Source organism: Varroa jacobsoni, unplaced genomic scaffold, assembly GCF_002532875.2.
Source record: "Varroa jacobsoni isolate VJ856 unplaced genomic scaffold, vjacob_1.0 scaffold_382, whole genome shotgun sequence".
NCBI classification, from domain to species: Eukaryota; Metazoa; Arthropoda; class Arachnida; order Mesostigmata; family Varroidae; genus Varroa; species Varroa jacobsoni.
In genome coordinates, this window is record NW_019213284.1 from 56,906 (window position 1) to 64,213 (window position 7,308).

The 7,308-nt window shown below is 35.9% G+C and overlaps 1 protein-coding gene across 2 annotated transcripts in view; it reads left to right on the forward strand.

Moving 5' to 3' along the window:
- The first annotated feature begins 476 nt into the window (after positions 1-476).
- The window catches only part of gem (transcription factor CP2 like gemini), a 12,975-nt gene continuing 6,143 nt past the window's right edge, over positions 477-7,308 (forward strand). For both annotated transcript variants that reach the window (XM_022832281.2, XM_022832283.2), the window contains exon 1: positions 477-990. The gene's annotated coding sequence lies outside the window, so the exon portion shown is untranslated. The remainder of the gene's footprint in view (positions 991-7,308) is intronic.

A 7,308-nucleotide genomic window follows, 5' to 3' on the forward strand; every position in this document is an offset into this window, starting at 1 on the left:
CTCTTTATTAGTCTTCACGATTAAAAACAACATCGCACCGGTATTTACAAATGAAAATTGTGACGCGTAAATGAGCGCATATAATTGACATGCACTATCAATAGAAGAAAATAAAAGTTGGGTAAACTATCAATAAAATCGTAGCTTTCTGAGACTGCTGAAACAGGCAATGAAACTCCCTTTTTCTTTGACAAGTTTATTGTCACCTAAATAGCTCAAATAGATGCGTTCTACGAGAACTCATGTATTATCTAGCGTTCCAGCTGAATACCAAGATCTGCCTGAAAAAGCATGATTTTTTAACTTTTGAAATGGAAACAACATCATGCGTTGAAAAGGTTGTCTCTTGCCGCCCTAATCAAGAGCGCCATGTTTTTAACCAGTCGCTCGCCAAGAGCTAATGTCCTGTCCGTGCCTGTTACTAATGCACTGTCTACATAACAAAAGGAAGAGAGCATCCCTTCGCATTGTTGTGGCGGTGAAGTAAAAGTGTACACAAGTGTTGTTGTGCGTTTCTGAGTGAGTGGCGACAAGCATTGTCCTGTGATTTGAGCGCCTCGTTTATTATTATTGTGTTATTGCTAGTTTTATTTCCGTTTTGTGTCCTATTAGAGTTATGTCTGCGAGCAGAGGAGTCCTATGGTTGTGGCCGTTGCCGTCGTCCACCGTCAGTGGAATATGGTGCTGACCACCCCCGCTCTGACTGCTGCTTCTCATCCGAGCTCGGTGCTTTCAGCAGCGGTAGCGGGGTTCTTGTCGCTTGCTTCAAGGCCGTGGACTCTTCTTTGTGAATGGATAGCAGTAGCAGAAACGAGTGCGATTTCCTCTTTCGATGTCCTCTTCCATGGAACATCTTCGCTTGACCGTCGCGTATTGGTAGTTTGTTGTCGTCCGTCTTACTCCAATCCCTTGGCTCGCCCCGCGTCCCGTGTGGCCACATTTCGACATGGACTCCTGCCCATTCTTTGCAACCAGCAGCCGACGAATCAAGTGGGTAGTCGTAGTCGATGTATTCTTATTACAAGTTGCGGTAAGCGCAGAAACGGGGCTGGTAGGCTAGTTGTTGTTGTTGTTGTTGCTGCCCTCGCGATTATTATCGGTCTTGCTATTACTACCAGCCATCGTGGTATTATATCGCAGACTCGCGTGATTCACATGAAATCTACGCCCATATTAGTACTACAGTAGCGAGGTTAGTAATACTGACCAGAGTGATTAGAAGCAACGATCTCATTTTACGTACTGGATTTGAGAAGCAGGCTTTAACTCGAACCGATCCGATTTGTACTGCCGCGCATGTAAGATTTTTCCCTACTTGTAGCATCCTACGGGCTGCTAATAATAAGGCCGTGATTACGATGTTGACGGTGGTGACGATGCTCTTGTTCGCTTTTGGGCTCTGCGCTGAGTTAAATAGCTATGACACTAGGCAATCGGTATCATATATGTGAGCCCGTATGCGTGGTCAGTAATTGCCGAACAATAGTAGCGCTGAATAGGATAGGTTAGGATAGCAGATCTGATGAACCGGCGAGTTCTCTGATAGCTCTATTAGCTACTGTAAAGCACCACCAATGGTCAGTTGAGCAGTTTTTTGATGAAGCTATAAACCTGTTTTAGATCCTTTCAGTCCATGCTATCATAGATGATGCTCGGCATGGGTAGATGGCTTAATGGAATGCTTTTACCCAGCCAATTAGTAATATTGATCGTGCAGAGAGAACAAAGCAATATAACAGTCGGATCGCTTGTAGATGCTTTAAAACAGGATTTCATTTTGTCGAAATGAAATGAGGGTATCATGGCATTATTCAAATAAGTAATTATGATAATGAGAAATGACTGGATGTCATCACTCGTAATACGATAATTGTGTCATGCACACAAGATTATCATTACGGTTCTAGTCGAAATTATCTATACATGTTCATGTGGGCATGTATAGATGGGCACAGTGCGCACACCTTTGAGTCTAAGGCATAAAGCTGTGTATGTGGAGAACTCAACGTAAAATGTTATGATGAAATGACATTTTTGATCCAATCATTCACCACTATCATGCGGCTTTGACTTGATGACTATGATGATAATATATATATATATATATAATAATAATATATATATAATATATTAAGTGAACAAGTTCCGTAAATAAATAGCTACTCAACATACAAGTACAGTGTTTGTGTTAAGCAACGTAATTAGATTAAGGTCAGGAAAAACGTGGTCATCAGTCGTTTCTGTGTGTTAGAATAGCTGTATGTCCTATTTGTTTAGCCCAACTGTTTGATTCATCGCTTTCTTCCGCCTGTAATTGACAACCATAGATATGGGCCGGTGCTCTCCGACGTAAGTCAGTTTCGAACTTGACTTCAAATCCTTGACTGTTATGACTACTCGGTCTATAGAAAAATTAGGCTAGGCACTCCACATTTTATATTATTAACTGTAAACAGTCTTGTAAGATATTTAGTGCCCTCTTTCGAGTTAATCGAACCTTTTCCCGCCGGAAAATCTTTTTTTTTAATTTATTTAGAAAAAAATTATTTTTGTCGTTTGTTTCCGACTTTTTTGGTAAAACGCTTACGAAGGAATAGATCATCCCTTTATACAAACAGAGATGACTAACAGAATGATAATAAGACTCTAAAAAATGAAAAGATTAAAATTTAGCATAGATCATTTCACGACGAATGTGGAAACATTGTGCAATATGATATAATATGAAGAGCGTGTGTATATATAAACGGGAGTTCAGGATTTATTTTGATACATTAGAGCCATCTTGGATCCGCATTGAAACGGACGTAGTCAACTTTCGACGTTGCATTGACCCCTGACAGACAACGCTGACAGTTTACTGGTCACTATTGACCGTTACGTGCTTTGACTCTCAATTGGCAGAGTACATTCGTCTGCGCTGCCGAAATTATTTTGGGTAAAATCTGAATATCTGACAAACAAAGGTTTCGTTTTGTAAATCCGTTCGTCTCATCATACTCGACATTATAGACGCATTGTGCGAATAGTGGAGTCGTTTAATTTAATCCTTGTCATATTATCATTTTCCAAATTACTTTATTTAATAAATACTTGTATCGTTAAAACGCTAGTATATAGTAAATCTTCTGTTTTTAATTTTATGAAAATTTTATTTATAAAAAATGTGTATGTTTTCAATTTTATGAAAAACTATATTTTTTTTCGTGATTAAATTAGCCCTCGTCAGTGTCGTCATTGGTCATCTATCGCTCTAGCCGGAGAAGGGGTTCGAATCCCGAGATGATGAGGCGAAAATTCGAAAGTCGTTCTATTTTACAATCACTTATCAGTTTGTGTCTTAAGTGTACAGTACTCCAGATAAATATCGCGTACAACAGAATTGTTGAATAAAATCGTTAAAATCAAACAGACTTTTCTTTTGTATAGCTATGCATGATTAAGTGCGTTGTTCTAGGTAAGCTATATGTTGATTTGTTTGGTGATTGTTATTAGTGTTTGTTATTATTAGTAGGTTTTACTGTAGGCTTTTAATCGCTCACACGAACCAATCAATTAGACAAATGGATGACAAAACCTGATCAAATGTATTAATCTTTTAGATTATGTATTCAAAGTGCACAAGTGTAGATAAACGTTTTTTTTATTGGATGCTCTTCTACTTTTTTCTGCGTGTCTACGGCAGGTAATCCTTATCGTCGCTCCAGGCGAATATTTTTGTGACGTTGGTATAAAGTCGTGTCTTAATAAGTCGATAAAGGAGCGCATCGTCACATTGTGATAACTAGGAGCACTAGTGCAGGTCTTGCATGATTGTTGATGGATCAGCTATATGTGGAGTCTAAGACATAGGTTAAGAAATCATATCCACTTTTGTTCGATCTCTGAGAATAGTCTAAAAAAAACGAAAACGACTAAAAAAAGTAATTTTTTGTCTTTTTACTACCGCCAAATGTAATCTAAACATTATTTTTTACTAATATCAGAATAATTAGAAATGCGAAACTATGAAATCGCATATCCTTTAGTATGAGAAAAGTAACAGCATTTTTTATATAATGCAACATACATAGCGTTTTTCGTAGAATCTAGTGGTTATTCAAGGATAATATAAGTATGCTCGAGAGAAATAGACATGGTTTAACTATGCCTGACTATAGCAAAGCAGATTTGTACATTATTGTGCAACCTAATAATATTTACCATTGAAAGACTAACTTAAAAAAAATTTACACTGCTAACGTTAACCTGCGAACAAACTCATCTTACATTGTTGCACTTATATTGGTTGAAATCTCTTCGAGTAGTTCATTACAGAGTGCAGTCAATTTGTAGAGTTAAACTAAACAACATGTTCCAATTTATTCCCTTGAGTGTTTGTGCTGAGTTTTTTCGCAAGTTAAGCTGTTTCGGGAGATCTCAGTTTTATTAAAAATGTTCTCATGGTCTAATATACAATATGCATCTTTATACCATATTACTAAGACTGCATTAGAGCAAACCACAAATACGTGTAAGCTGGTAAAAAAAAACATAAAAGCTGGTAAAATTTAAATTTTCCACAAAACTATCCAGGCTCTTCTCTGAACTGGCCATCGGGATTATTTTTTACTGAGGGAATATCAGCGTTGAGAGGTTTTAACTCTTAAAAAAAATGAAAAGCGTAACTAAACGTGTGTGTTCCCAATTTGTGTTTCTAGCAGGTTTATTGCAAAATAAGCGTAGATACGGGTATTCGTATCATGTGGCTAAAGTTATTTTTCTGTCCGAAGTTCTCCAACCATTTTTTTTTACTGATTTTGTTCAGTAAGTCAATACGTTAGCAAAACAAGTAGATTCTATATTAGAAATACTAAACAGATCTTTTAGTTACAAACAAATAGAAGTTTATTTTTATATACAGGGGCAAAATTATCCGGACGAATATAACCTCTAAAACATGATACAATAATAGCAATAAAAAAGTTGCACTATAAGATTTTAACCTTTTAAAAAATGTTTCATTGTTTTCGCTTTCTGTGCTCCTGCACTGCAAATAACTTCAAAAAACAGCTTTATATTTACACACGACCTTAACAAGCAGAGCGTTGTTTAAAATGTCTGAAGATTCTCTGTTCCGAGAATGGCCATTTAATTGTATAAATAACTTACAGCAACTAAATCAGCATGAATATTTGCACCAAGGTTTTTCGATTTTTTTTTTCTAATTTTAAATAGGCGAATTAGAAATAAATTAATTTCGATAAAATTTATTTTAATGACCATTCCTTCTTACATTTACGACGCAAAACTTTAAAAAGATTTATTGTAGAGGGATTAATAGTGAAAGGAAAAGCGAAAAAAAATTAGAAATTATGCAAACACATCCGTATAAAGCAATATAGTACGCCAAATGCCTTAAATTGTCTTTCCTTTTGCGAAGTCATGCTTTCTCTGAACTTATCTTTATGGATTGAATTAAAATATAAGTAACTGCGAAATGCGACTGACAAACCTTAATGCAAACAATATAATTCGACGGGCGCTGCAATTAGCATTAGTGGATTAGGGATCGATTTTGAATAACATATTAATTTACTGAGAAATGACGGAATAATCCTTTTATTTTAGGTCAAAACCCAGAAGATAACCTGACTGAAAGTATTACAAGTTAACCAGATCTGTCTGTCGAGTTTTATCTTTGACTTGTAAAATATTTGTTTTACACGTATGCTCAGATTATGTGCTTTTAGGTTCATAGAACTTCCATTAAGGACAACGAACCCTTGAAGAGGACCAGGGTTCGATACCTCTGCTGTATTATTAAAATGCTGGGAGTATATGCGACTTCTGACCAGCTATAGAGCGTTCGTAATAGGGCCTAGGCTCTTTTTAAGGAGCGTTTAAAGTTGAATACATGGCATAGTATTAACAACGGGCCGAATAGTCCACTGTTATGTTGCTAATTAAAATTAATGTACATTATAGTTTAAGTGTTTGGGTCAAAAAGCTATTAAAAATTAATTGTATAAGGCGAATACTATTGCGGTTATTTTTTAAGGAAGTCTGTTATTACATAAGTAAACTGAGCTTTATTAGATTGTTTAATAAAAAATAGTGCCCAAATTGTTGTACATTTTTATGTATTTTATTTATTATTATTGTTATCTGACGAAAATATCTTTGGCTCTCTAAATTTCGATAAGTATACAGTAGACATTTATTAGCACGCAATGGCATTGCTAATCAGTGGTTGCAATGATATTATTCCCTACCAATGCTTCTTTTTTGAGTTTAGAAAGATCTCTTGGATAATACCCCTTGAGAGGCGACATCAGTGTATGGACTGCCGACGAAGTCACACCTACCACGGTATCTTTAATATAACCTTATTCACTGATGTCGAATGACGGCATACGTCCGGATCGTAGGCATCAGAAAATACCCTGCAATATAATAACGGTACTTATATTAATTGGGGGATTTACTAAACGGTTATCCTAATGACACAATAGGTTGAACTTTCCGCCTCTACGGGAAAAAGAGAAGTAAATGTCATAATGATATTTGCCGCATACGTTTTCCATATCACATACGTCACCTCGTGATGATTACTATTCAGTTTTACTTCGAAATCTAACCGCTCGCCTTTATTTGACAACCTGAAAGATTTTTGAAATATACACCTAAAGAGCTAAATCATGTAAAAAGCACATCGGTTATAGTGATATATGAAAGAGTATTCTAAGTTTTGACTCCGAGATCAATTTGAAGGTTCCCCGTTATGTCGAAACTATTATTAAAAAATATGAAAAAATAATTTCAATTCACGGTCGTGTTGCCAGTGGGCACTAAAGAGATAACAGGCACCTTCTGTCTTACAAAGAGGAGAGGATTACACGAAAATAGGTCTGTAGATTTGGAGGAGCAGAAATTATTTACTAATAGGAACTATCACCTTGAAAAAAGTGAACAATTCGCATTTTAACTTTTTTTAATAAGAAAGGAACCTTTTGTTCGATTGCGATTCCCAAAACAGACTACTGTCTCCAAAGGTAGCTGCTTTTTGAAACATAGCCTTACTTTTGTACTTGCGGCCAAATCACTGAAAGTAATAATATACGAAGGTTTTTATATCTGCGTCGATTCATTAGGAAACAATAGGACATCATACACTCAAACACATTTGGACTTGCTTAAATAATAAATCGAGAAAAATTTAGTATCGGATTTTTTGTGATCTAATCCGGTAAAACATTCTACTTTTTGACTTTTTATTTCCTTGATATCTTTGGATTCATCAAACTATCTTTGCAACACTTTGTATAT